Here is a 14,453-nt window from a genome sequence, read left to right on the forward strand (position 1 = left end):
TAGTACATTTTTGACAAACAACAGAAAATGTGTTACACTTTAATACTGGTATAGCATTTGTATAATATATATGCTATAGCAATATAAGAGCAATATGAGCGAGCGAAACAAGAAACACATTGCAAATAAGCACGCATTAAAGCTACTCGCATACTTTTCTACATACACGGCCTAGACCGAAAAAGATATACATTGACATTTATGTTCTCCTTTTTACTCTTAGCAAACACTTTCCAACATCATTTTCTAATGAGGTGTAATATTAGGCTGTCAAAAAAGTCCTGCGGTATTTTTTTTGAATTTTCATTTGTTCATAAAATTAGTTACAATCATCTGTTTTAAGTCAAATATGCGCCGTTTTGTTCGATGACTTGTTCCCAACGAGATGCCAACTTCATAATACCCCTGTTATAGAAGCTCGTTTCCTTATTGGCAAAAACTCAGATAGCCACTTTTCACAGGCCTCTTTTGTGGCTAACTTCTGACTACCTAGCTCGTTCGCCATGGACAAAAACAGGTGGTAGTCACTTGGTGCAAGGTCCGGACTATACGGCGGATGCAAAAGAACCTCCCATCCGAGCTTCCGGAGCTTCTGGCGCGTTACCAAAGAAGTGTGTGGCCTGGCGTTGTCCTGATGGAAGACAATGTTTATCAAAGATGGCCTCTTCTTCATGAGTGCTACCTTCAAGCGGTTCAGTTGTTGGCAGTACAGGTCCGAATTGAGCGTTTGACCATAGGGAAGCAGCTCATAATAGATTATTCCTTGACAATCCCACCAAACACACAGCAGAACCTTCCTGGCCGTTAATGAGGGCTTGGCCACCGTTTGAGCCGCTTCAGCGGGCTTCGACCACGACCGTTTGCGCTTCACGTTGTGGTAAGTGACCCACTTTTCATCGTCAGTCACCATCCGCTTCAGAAACGGGTCGATTTTGTTGCGATTCAGCAGCGATTCACATGCGTCGTCAAAGATGTTTTTTTGCGTCAACATGTGTGGCACCCATACATCGAGCTTCTTTGTGAATCCAAGCTTCTTCAAATGGTTAATAACGGTTTGATGACTTATCCCCAGCTCTTGGCCGATGCTACGGCTGCTACTATGCCGGTCTTTCTCGGCTAATTCAGCGATATTGTCGCAATTTTCGACGACAGGGCTTCCGGAGCGTGGCGCATCTTCGACGACCTCTACACCAGAACGAAAACGTTGAAACCATCATTGTGCGGTGGAAATGGAAACTGTATCGAGTACATAAACTGCACAAATTTTATTGGCAGCTTGAGATGCATTTTTGCCTTTGTCATAGTAGTACTGTAAAATATGTCGGATTTTCTCTTTATTTTGCTCCATATTTGCGACACTATAACTCACGAACGACTTAACCAAACAAAACACTTTCAAGGACTATATTATAGCGCGCAAAAATACCTTTCCAACAAGCTATTGTATGATTCGATACAATGAATACAACTAGAACTACGCGCTTACAACGACACCTCGCGGAAATACCGCACGACTTTTTTGACAGCCTAATATTATCACGCGCTTACCCAACAACACCGGTGACTATGTGGATAGCGTGGTGATGTAGAACAGTCTTGCATTCCAGCTGGCCTTTGTTCGATCCCCGTTGACATCGTTTAGGTTTTTTTGAGTACAATCTCAACCTGTCTGCTCTCATACATGGAAGCATTTTAAAGCTTTTGAAAAAGGTGCTTCTATTTGTTCATTTCACTCTTCAGAATACCAAAAAGCATTTTTTTTCTGTCGAAGTTTAAATGTTTTCTGCCAACGCTAGTTTGAGTGTACTTTTGAATAAATTATTTTAACATTTGTTGATTTTATCATTCAAAGTAGTTTCCTCTGACTTCAATATACTGTTTACATCGATTTAATAACGATTCAAATGTGTGCTCTTGCTCAGTTTTGGAAAAACAGTTCATAGAACAGGTAGACAATTCTCGAACCCGCTGTTATTCAAACACTGTAAAAAAACATGTTCAAGTGCGACAGGACAAACGCAATCAGCTATATATGAAGCGATCAATACTACTAATGCGCCGACTTGTCTAATAAAAATATTTGAGGTTCAAAAGTTTTCTGCTGAACGAAGTCGATGGAAACGATAGAAAACACACTCACCATTGTTGATTGATTAGGTAGCTCACTCGGTCACGTGTCACGCCTCTGGTATATTGTACATTGCGAATAACCTGATTGATCTGTTCTGACTATGATTTCAGATATGATATCCTCATATCATATATAGATATGATATCCTCATATCTGAAATCATAGTCAGGAAAGAATAAACGGGTTCTTAAGCTCGACATTGCATTTTTATCTTGTATGTTTTGAAATATTTCTTGAACACTTGTGCTGGAGATAAAAGGTGAAAACCGACATTTTCAAATTCAACGTCAATCTGGTTTGCGTTGTTTTATGTGGGTAGTATTGTGTTTTCGCCAGTGAACGGATTTTGCAACAAAGCGAATTAATGCACAATTACTTCTTTCGATCTTCTCCCTTATGCAAGCAGGATAACATACAAGAACATATTTCAACATGCAACAGTGCATTATCAGAGAAAGCCTAGCGATCGAGAAACAATCAATACAAAAACAAGAGTGACGCTGATTTCTACAGCGTTTTTTTCCGTGATGCAATTTGATGTGACACACCCTTTATGTTGAGAAATAAATCGCCACTTTTCCAAAATTTTCAATTTTTTTTGTAGGCTTAGTATTTATCGGACAGCCCTCGTATATTCGAGAGAATCTACAATACCGAACGCACATTCGTTATCAGTGAAACAAGTACAGCAGAAATGCCTTAGGTTAAACTTTTCGGCGCTTTTGCCTTCTCTGTGACATCAGCAGTTCCAGGTGCTAACGTCGCAATCCCACTATCGGAACCAACGCAGCCGTTTTCGCCAGGAACCCAGCACTCCCGACCAGAATCAATGCAGCAGAATACTCCTGATTCTGCCCGTCTATGTCCTGCCGGTCCTATCGCCAAATAACTGGTCGCTCGCCTAGTCATTTCAAGAGAGTTACCCGTGTTCTCTGGAGATCCCCGGGATTGGTCACTTTTCTTCAGCTCCTTCCGTAATTCAACTGAAGCCTGCTGATACAGTGATTTCGAAAATCTGACAAGACTTCAACGGCACCTTCGGGGACACTCTTTGGACAGTGTTCGTAACCAAATCAGTCCCCCACGCTATAACCACGAAGCAACGACTCTATCGAAGACCAGAGATTCATATTGTGACCTCTGAAGAGAAAATTTATTCTCTCTGCTTACATTGCGACAAATCAGACCATCGTATCGCGAAATTACGATTACCCCTTCACCATCAACGCCAACTACGGAAACGGCTACGCGTTCCTCGATATGGATCTTCGTCTACCATGTTGGAAGTTGAAGTGGCGAATAAAAAAGTAAAAGGACCTAATGAGTCGTTGTATTTGTAGTTGTCGAGTAGCTCATTGGAAAACTACCAATGCGCGGATACACTGATGTCACCCCTCAACTGGTGATCGGGGTAGCCAACACTAAGCAGCTCCGTGCGCTCAAAAGTCGAGAAAGTGGCACTGTCGCCGTTAATTGTCGGTTGGGATAGTACATTTGTAACATCCGTTCATCATTGCCTTAAGCGATGACTCTGCCGTCACGGAAATAAACCAAAACCGCTGACAAGCTCCGCACAAACTGATCCGAGGAACCCCACGTACTCAACAATTTACTGGTTTGAGTAAATGAGAGGTTCCGTCCATGAATAGACTACCGTGGCACAACGGAATAGGGCTTTTTGTCTGTCGTATGTGATCTTGCTATCTGTTAGTGATCGGCTCCGGGAGTAGAAGTGCGCGTCGTGTAAAGTAAAGGTTTCGTTAAAAGTTCACGTTGTGTATAATTGTGAACGTCGAGGTTCTGCGTGAGTGTGAAAGAGCACCTTGTAACGACCCTGAGTAATACCGAGCAGCGGAATATTACACATTTATGGACGATGACTACAGTTAAGAGTCCTGTGGAGCACTCACGTGGACAAAAGCGAGAAGGAGACTAAAGAATATCTCGGCAAGGGGTATGCTCATCAGATAACTTCAACCGAATGCCGAATTTAGACGTGTCTGATATCTACCACTTGAGGGAGTGAGGAACTCAAACAAACCACGCAAGGTGCGCCCGATTTGGTGTACTGCACCCCATGTGAACAATACATCTTTTAATGTTTTAATATGCGTGTCGCATTTATCGCTGTCATGAGGAAGATGTTCTACTAATCCTGATCGGCCATGGACAGACAGGCGCAAGGGTTTATATTCCACAAACGTCCAGAACAGATTTCCGTAATGAGAATCGCCAGGTTCGACGTAGTGCTCAGCATGCATAGCTTGGTGTCTCTAAACGTTTCTTTCCTAGAACAGCTACCCCAAAGATTTACGTCTTGTCAGCGTAAGGAAAAACACATATTCCTGCATCGTATACATTGCGGATTGCTGTAAGGACCAAGGTGGCACCATTAAACCTATCTCAATGCCACGGCTAGAAATGCACGCGGCCTTTATCGGTTCTCGACTTCTGGGATGTTTTCTGCAAGGCACTTACGATAACAGTGACCACCCGATATCTTTGATCAGGCTCGACAACGAGCTCGCGTGGTTGAAATCAGAGACTCGACGATTTCACCAGCAGGGTTACCATATCTACAGAATAATCTGTATTCATACAGATTTTTCAGATTTTTTGAAACCGAGAATCTGTAGATACAGATCACAGATTTTTTTTGGATTTCATACAGATTTACAGATTTTTCAAAATAACGATCCAATACTAGTTATGGATTGATCTCAATATTTTTTTCCCAATTCATCAATTTTATAAATATAGCATTCGAATCAATCTGATGAGAGTCATTTTGGCATTCATATGTAACGTGTAGTACTGCTTTCTTATGTTCAATCTAAAGCTAAAAAATGCAAAAGTCTGCGTCATCGGCTAGTTTTACAATAAATAAATAACGCTGTATATCTTTTCCTTACAAAAGCACAGTGTTTACGAATTTTACGTGGATACTATCAACATCGCCGTGCTCCCGTGGCCGAGTGGTTAGCGTCAAACCTAACATGCCGGGGGTTCGGGTTCGATTCCCGTTCTGGTCGGGGAAATTTTTCTTCAAAGAAATTTCCTCTGACTTGCACTGTGGTCACGCGTATTCTAGAGCTTGCCACTCAGAATGCATTCATGGCGTGTTACTTGGCATAGAAATCTCAACCAAGTACTAATGAAAATGACACAAGTAATACTACGTTGAGACGGCGGAGTTCCTCTAGGAACGTTAGTGCCATATAAGAAGAAGAAGAAGAATCAACATCGCCAAATTCAGAATAACTATGCCAATCAATAATACTAATGCTGAGATCATGCTTCAAGATTGAACTTATAAATTTAACCCTTTGCGGTCGTATTAAATTTCGACATGTGTGTCGTAATGGTCGCATTTTTTTTACTGATAAAGCAATGACGTATAACTATGTGAGATTATGAAAGATGAACAAGATTCTATTATGTTTTGTAAACTTCTGATAAGTGTTCACTAAACTATGTTTTAATGTTTATGTTAGAAAAATATTTGCTATAATTCCTCTTCGTGTGATATCTTTCACATGTATCACAAAAATAATTAGTTTGATGCCTTTCGCCTTTTATGTTTCTGTTTGAACATACAGAGTAATGCTCTTCACATCTACAGAGTACCGTAATACATGGAGTTTTCTATTAATTCTTTCCTCAAGCATGGATGACTATTTTTATTCATACTGAGTACCGTTATCTATTACTCATAGTAGTACCGTTTTGGTTCGTAAATAAGTTCACAAGACATTAAAATTCGTTTGAAAAAAGTGTGAACTGATACATTGTTGCATAAATTATAATATTAGTATGCTTCTTTGCTGTGGTGGTTGAGGAGACAAACGGCGGCAAAGGGTTTATACAGATTTCGATACAGATTTTTTGAGACCAGAAACACAGCTTATGTTATGGCAACCCTGATCACCACCCAGCAAACATTAAATCGTATAATTTTGCACGTGCCAAGTCTTACAAGAAATCCGAATAAATCATAATCGCATATAATATCAATCAAAGTATGTATCGTGTATATTAGATATCGCATAAAATGTAAAAACTCGATTTTATATACCATTATCAAATTAAGTCGCAATTCGGTATAATAAACATCAATTTTATGATGTATATTGTCGTAAAATATATTTAATCCGCATCATATGCGTATATTACGCTGATGTAGTTTGTGTGTCATATAAGCGTATAATTTAAATCGATTCAGTACTGTAGTAAATCGTGTTGCATGCTGAAGAAAATCATGAAACAGTAAATCATATTAGATCCTAATAAAGAACATATTACATCATATTGAAATGTCAAGGAAATGCTAATGCTTTCGAAAGTTTTAACCGCTGTTGAATTAATCTTCAGATAGCCGTGCGAGATAGCTGATGGATGATAATCCAGACGACCGGAGCTCGAAACCACATCGGAGTTTTCACCAAACATCAATCTGGGCCATTTTAAACATTCATATTCCACTCCCAACACAAGTCAATCAAACAATTATTATTTCTACGAACATAAATACACATATATAAAAATGGCGATTCGTGAGGCTACAATAAACATTTCACGAAAATATTTTGCGCCATTTTTTTTCTATATCTGTAATAAATCGTATATGAGTATGACAAAAGTCGTATTTGCTGTTTTGACAATTCATGAATATATTCATATTAGATCGCAATCCAATTTCAACACAATCACTATTATAGCCGATCAAAGTTGCATATTCATCCAAACAAATTTTGTAAGCATTTGCCATGTATGTATATGGCCTCCACTTTTGCATGCATATGCCAGTTAGGCGCATTATATGCCAACCAAATTTGAGGGCATATGATGTTATATATACGCTTGTTATGCGATTTAATGTTTGCTGGGCAGTTCGTTGACTTCCGAGTATGAGAGATCCTCAGCTCGACTACCGTGGACGAATGGAGGAAGGTACAGTCTAAGATTAATATAGCAGTTCTAGCGACGAAGTGTAGAGATGAACCCAATTTCAGTCCTAATCGGTTGTTTGCTGGCCCAGCATTTGTGATGGATCCAGGAGATAATTGGCAAAGGTGATTTGGAATTTTTCGACTGAATGGAGTGCTGCGCATGAGCAGTCGGATCATTGCGGCGTCGATAGTAACAAGCAACAATAAGTTTCCTAAATCTTCTCCTGAGAAATCATCTGGCAATCAGGAGCTCATTGTAGCTGATTATCAACGATGTGTCAGGAAGGGATGGGAAAGCCCATAGAGCAGTAGTGTAAACATTCATAGAGATGATCAATTGGCAAATAGACTTGTTCGAGTGAACCGGAATTAAACGGGCGGGTAAATGTTGGAGAACCCATTGTGCCGTTACCACTCCCGTCACACCTTTCATGGAAGAAATGTTATTATGCAACTCTTTCAGATAATATGGATGGTCATTGTACGCGAATGGACCTTAAAATGATATCCATGTTTGGCCAAGTTTTGAAAAAATTCTCGAACGCATTAAATTATGCACATACTGAGTATCGTTTTGTCTCATATTCCGAACAGTCTCAAATTCCGAATACTTCATTTTTAAATGTAGATTTACTATACTTCAATGTTATAAATAATTGAATAATAAAGGCCCAGACATTCTTTGGGGTATAGGCTAGATTTTAACATCATCCACAGGTATCGATACAGCCTATAATTTATAATATTGAACATTTGCAAAAAAATTACAGTCAAAACCATAGATAAAATGTTAGCGTTAGCAAATTCCGTAAACTACGAGCATCGTTAATTTTTCAATTTTTGTGCTTGTTTCAACTATTTTGTTTGTCTTTTTTCATGTGCTAGTGCTAGAAAAGGTATGAATCTACAGTAAATGGATAAAACAATGATATTTTATGTAGAAATGCTCATTAAAATTTGTATTGATGTAGTGTTCGGAATTTGAATCAAGTTTCGATGCATGATTCAAATTCCAAACACTTCATTTTAAATGTAAATTTACCTAACTTTAATGTTAAAAATGATTGAATAATGAAAGTCATATTTATTTATTTATCCAATATTCCCAATCCTTCTTTGAAACAAGCTTTTGGACAGATTCATATCGATCTCATCACTCACATTATTGAATGCACGAGGACATGAGTCGAACGGATTATTGTAACCATAATTGGTCCTGTGCCGGGGAAGTGCCAAAAACGAGGAACTCCGGAAACGACGCGGTGGAACGTAGAATTGGATTCGTTCCAAATGTTCAGAGCAGTCAATGTAGCCTCGTAGCATGTCAAAGACGAATAAGCGCTGCTAGTAGACCCGTCTGCTGGATAGGGTCCCCAGGTCGATCAGCTGGCAACGGTCGGAGTATGGAGGAAGGTGAACAGGGTCATTCCATGGAAGATGACGTAGTGCAAACCGTATGAACTTTCTCTGTATGCGTTCAATGATGATTATCTGCGATGTGTAATACGGGCACCAGACAGGGGCAGCATACTCCAGGATACTGCAGTATACTGAACAGTATATCGTCTTTAATGCGGGAACATCGGTGAAATCGGAAGCGTGTCGATGGATATATCAAAGAAACATTCTTTGGGTTATAGGCTTCATTTTAACATCATTTACAGGTATCGATGCAGTCTATAATTTATAATATGAAGCATTTGCCAAAAAGTGACAATCGAAAGCAACGATAAAATGTTTACGTTAGCAAATTTCGTAAAAAACAAGCATCGTTAATTTTTGTAGTTTTTTCAACTATTTTTCAACTATTTTGTTTGTTCTTTTCATGTTTAGTGTTAGAAGCGGTAAGAATCTGCAAAAAATGGATGAAATAAAATGATATTTTAAGGCGGTCTTCGTAGCCACTTGGTTTCGCGTTCGCTTAATAAGCGATCGATCGTGAGTTCAAACTCAGGGCACTCAATTGACCATCTTTGTGTTGTTATAGAATAACTACGTCCACGCAACCATCATCAGCTATGGAGATCGATCCACGGTGGAACAAAGATCGATTCATCCATACAACTGCTCTGCTCTGCAAGAAACATCGGGCTGCTGTTCTATAAATAACCCAACAATGATCAATATCAACTGTCTCCGCTGTCCGGTCTGGACAATGGAAGCACAGATAGAATACCCTTACGCCTAAATGGCTACTACAGTGTAATTTACCATAATGTAATGGAACAGAAAACCTAACGCCTAAATGGCTACTCTACTACTGTGTAATTTACAATTTATAGAAACATAATTATATGCACATGTACAATCAATTATTACCAAAGCAAAATCCAATTTATTGCGAGCATAACATTTTTCCAAAAAAGACTAGCTAATTGACTTTATTTGATATATCGATCATATGAATCGGTCCAGTAATTTAAAAGTTATGATTTTTTTTTAAATGCATTTTTGCTGTTCGGTTTTGAGACAAAAGTGTTCAAACATGGTGTTCGGAATTTAAGACAAATGTGATTAGTGTAATTTTCAGTTTTTCACCATATTTGTAAATCAATTTTTTTGTAGTCAAGTGAAAAAGAAGACTCTATTGTATCCAAAAATCGAATGAATTTCGCGAAAAAGTACCATTTTGAGTAATGAGACACTGTTTATATGCCATTAAAGCATAAGTGTTCGGAATTTGAGACAAAACGGTATTTTGTTGAGAAAAATAGTTCGCTATAATGTGTAATTTAAATCTTTATGAAAATAAATTTGAGTTATAATATTATAATTTTACATATCATTGTTTTGAAAATATTCATAATTGATTCGATAAATACAATTTTATAAATGAGATATCTCGCTAGCCCCTCATAATACAGACCATCTTTATAAACTTTGATTACAATCAGTATTATGCAACGGAAACTAAGCATTAGTGAATGTTTGTGAGGTGTATAAAATAAAGGTTAATGAGTTATCAGAATACAGTCTGTCGATGAATTTAGCATAGTCATTCTCTTCGTTTCATTTCAGCCGCATCACGACATAGGATTTAAACATGATAATTCATTTATTCCGTATGTAAACACTTTCAAAATTCTCCCAAGCTATTTCATGCAATGTACACATACACCAGCGGCAGATTATTTCGTTCGTCCTGACAGGCTCATCTGTTAACATCTGCAGTAGTGATGGTGATGTTATGATTTGTACCTTAGCACGAGAGCGGAAAAATCAATTTCCCACCAATTTCCACGTTAGCTTTCACCCACATACGCGCAAACGCACTCGGCGCATCTCGACCGAAAACTCGCGACGAACGACGAATTCGGCAAATTGGCAGGCAATCACCACATCAGATCATAAAAAGCCGGAAAAGAACACTTACTCCAACGAAAAACTTGCTACACACCAAGAGGGTGAACGCGACTACTCTCGATATGCAGGAAGCACTAGGGCGCACTGAACCCCACGCCCGGCATATAAAGTGAGCCAAATTTCGCTCTCAAATATTCGAAAACAATTCAGAAAATTTTATTTATACACCACGCTTTCCTGCGCGCTGTTTTTCACCCGAGAACACCACCAAATTTCGACGCCAATAACCGGCATCCGCGTGTGTTTCCCGCTTGGTGTTGGTGGTGGGCCTTATTGTGAACTGAGTGGAAAAACACTTTGCTACTCATTCGCGGTTCCATATGATGACAAAACCAAACACATTGAGGACAGTACATTCTGCACCGCATCGAAAGACGAAAGAGGAAATTTACCAAAACATAACCCGAGAGTGCGACCGTGCGAGTGGAAAACCGCCCGACGCCCGACGATGAGTTTTCTTTCCGTCAACATGAAAAACAACGTACCGAGCGGCGACTGACTGAACTCAGCTGAAATACAAGACGAGGGCAAAGCGAGTGAACGAGCCATTGAGTGTCGGCAAAATAGTCAAGAATGTGCAAACAAAATAAACAAAAATAGGTACGTAAATCAGAATGCATTGCAGCTGATTTATGTCAAATTGTCAATTTAACAATACATGCAATTTGTGGGGTTTTGAACCGTACATCGCGCGAAATAACCGGGTTTAGAGTGATTGGTGATCTTTGCGTTGCGTATATGAATTTTATTTTGCATGGTTCCGTCGGAGCTTCAACCATCGCTGAAGGAATGATCCTTTATACACGAACGGAGCAGTAAAAAAATTCAATTCCAACCAAACTACTCTGCGGAGGATTCATCTACGAGGAAGTTGTCGATTATTGTATCAACGAGCCTTCTTGAGACTTGAGAAGCCTGATGACGAAGTTCATTAGGTCGTCTATACCCAGCAAACATTGAATCGTATAACTTTTGCAAAAATTACAATCGTATGAAATATCAATCATAGGATGCATAATGTGTATCCGAAATCGTATAAAATGCAAAAAAATACGTGTTTCTATATCATTGCTGGATTAAGCCGTATATCGGTATAACGGGCATCATAGTATCGTGATATGCAGTATTAAATACACACATTCTATTCGTTTCATATAGCACTAGCTGACCCGGCAAACTTCGTCCCGCCCAAATTTTTTTTATTTGTCATCAATACCTTCAAACATTCACGTTTTCTTACTGTAAGCAAGTACATGGGTCCAATCGCAGAACTGTTCATTGATTGATCTTCTAATCGATCTCGTTGAATTTACCTTTTACTGTAAAATTCCTAGTATTTCTAACAAAACTCATCATTATCAGATTATTTTCAGACACAATTCTCGTTCAAGATTTTTCAACCACTTGCAAATAACATGTTTCTTCGTTACATAGAATAAATGTTTTATACAGAAAATATGATAGAATAAAGACAGCCCTAAATGGAACAATTCCTTCCTCGAGTTCTGCTCTTATTAACACATTCGGCGATACATTTTTATTGGTATAGATAGAAGAAGATATAGGAGTGCGTTTCATCACATCAAAATCCATTTCCAGTTTCGAACAAAGATCAATTTCGCTAGCGCAAACATCAAATGAACTAACAGCACTTGTCACTATGTAATTGTAGAACAAAAACACCTACATGCCTTCCATGTCGATTAGGTGGTTTCCGAGATCATAAAAATCAGACAGACAGACAGAGACAGAGAAATCCAGTACATTTCATTAATGGTTGTGTATAGTTGAATAACTCGGCCAAGTCAACTTTTTTTAAATTATTAACAGATGTTTTTCATTATCTTCTCCTACACTTTAATCATATTCGCTGAACTAAAAGTAAATTTTATTCATATTTATCCTTTCTATTTTGGTCCACTGCTTCGTTTTTTTTCTTCTTTTTGTTTTTCTGGTATGGGACGTTTCATATAGCACATGGACACTGACAGATTTTAGATAATTTGATTTCTTCATAAAAACATTGTGTCAGTCAGACCACTGTCGGCCGAATCGTGTCCACACTCAGCTGCGGGAGCTGTTGGGGGAGGAACGATAGGCAAAAGTCGGTTACGTGCTTCACGGCAGGAATCTCCCTAATTACTCACTACTGGTGTCAAACCACCATAAAAACATTTATTGCACCCTAAAACCTCCACATGCCAAATTTCGGTTCATTTGCTTGATTAATTCCCGAGTAATGCAGAAATTTGTGTTTCATTTGTATGACATCGTATATCCTTATACAGCCATGCCTAATCGATATAGTGGTTCTCAGATGATACAGTGGTAGACATTCGTTTAGCCGCACCCTATTTTTCCTTAATATTTTTAAAAATTAGTCAATTCTTTGTACAGTTTTGCTCATAAAATACGATTATTGTTTATTTTCATCGAATTCATTTTAAAAAAAGTATAAATTCACTTTTTGTTTTCTAAGAAATTCAAATATGTGGAATCAGGGTGGATATTCGTTTAGCCGCATCCTAAAATTTCAATAAAAGAATTTTTTTGCCGCAAATTTCGAGTTCAATCGGTAGCTAATATTTAGTATGTCCACGTCCATTTCGGATCAATTTGAAAACTCGATTTGGCATCGAGTCAGATAGCTTTCAAAGTGTTGCCATATTGATTGTATCCCAACATTCCTGAATTACTGCCTTGAGACTGGAAATGTTGTCAAATTGTCATCCGTTTGCATAGACCATCTCGGCCAAGATTCTCCATAGGTTCTCTATGGGATTGCAATCGACTGCCAGCAGGTCATTCAAGAAGCGGAATGTCCTTCTCGGCAAACCATGCCTTCGATTGCTTGGAAACGTGGATCTATGCATACTCCTGCTGAAAAAACGACATCCTCGGTAGCGTTATTCTCAATATGGCCAATCAAAACGTCCTCCAGTAATTGAAGATACTTTTCGGAGTTCATTCGGGTGAAAATGAAACAAATGAGAAGCTTGCTGTGATAGGAAACGGCTCCCCACACTGTCAAATTTCCGCCCCAAAGTTTCGCTTCGATCTCACGGCAAGGCGTTGACTTAAATTGTACCAATAGCAACTGTAACAGTCCGGACCAGGGCGCGGCATAGTCATAGTCAACTGAGGATAGTCGGCTGACTAACCGACTGACTATATCCATAGTCAGTCGGTAAATGACTTTTGGCTCTTCACGCAGTTTCTCCGCCAAAACGACTGAACAGTCAGTCGGGCGTTTAGTCGATATCTCCCTCTACCGACTCGACTATATCATTCCATTCTTCCCAGTCAAATTGTCCTCATTGCATTTTGAAGTGACTTCCCCCAAAACGAATTCGTTCCTCTCTCTCTCCCATGCACGTTTGCATGCATCGATGTTTGAGTTTACCGTGGTTTGACAAACACTACAGGTGAGCTAGATTTTTTTGTAGCGTACACGAAAACTACTCACACATATAAAATAGCGTGCAGTGTGTGTCCGCTATTTTTCACGCCTAATACTAACTAATACTAATGCGAGGACCTTTATAGCATACTTGATAAATGTCTAAGTTCGTTGGTTTGAGTTCACGATGGGTAGAAAAAAAACCGTCCATTGATGGGGTAACTACTTTTTTGCATCAGGAATGAAGTTTTTGTTCCTCTTTATATGGACGTGCGTATGCGGGTACAAAATTAGTATCAGGGGGAAATGGAAATGTGAATTGAAGTCAGTTGAATGAAGAGGCAGATTTTTATTCATTAGTCGAGTCAGTTAAAATAACCACTGACTGGACTAGTTCACCAGTCATCCTCGCTAGTCAGCGCTAGTCAATTCATTTTCTAGTCAAGTCATTTTTAGTTGGCGGCGAAGCAGCCGAAGCAATTCTAGTCGAAGCGAAGCTACTGGGTATAGAGTAGGTCCTCATTTTTCACCTTTGAAGATTTCTGGCCCTGGTCCGGACCATCCAAATTGAACGGAAAATACAACATTTCTCCGTTCTAGTTTCCATTCC

The 14,453-nt window shown here is 39.0% G+C and overlaps 1 protein-coding gene across 7 annotated transcripts in view; it reads right to left on the reverse strand.

The window, feature by feature from the left end:
• Positions 1–14,453, reverse strand: part of LOC129770135 (F-box/LRR-repeat protein 16) — a 91,617-nt gene that overhangs the window by 62,982 nt on the left and 14,182 nt on the right. For 2 of the 7 annotated variants that reach the window (XM_055772782.1, XM_055772780.1), the window contains exon 2: positions 1,549–1,806. The exons of 2 other annotated variants lie outside the window; for them this stretch is intronic. The gene's annotated coding sequence lies outside the window, so the exon portion shown is untranslated. Of the gene's footprint in view, positions 1–1,548; positions 1,807–2,140; positions 2,194–10,278; positions 10,416–14,453 lie in introns of those variants that run through there. 3 more of the 7 variants (XM_055772781.1, XM_055772785.1, XM_055772783.1) reach the window with 3 other exon arrangements.

Source organism: Toxorhynchites rutilus, chromosome 2 (assembly GCF_029784135.1).
Source record: "Toxorhynchites rutilus septentrionalis strain SRP chromosome 2, ASM2978413v1, whole genome shotgun sequence".
Taxonomy (NCBI): Eukaryota; Metazoa; Arthropoda; class Insecta; order Diptera; family Culicidae; genus Toxorhynchites; species Toxorhynchites rutilus.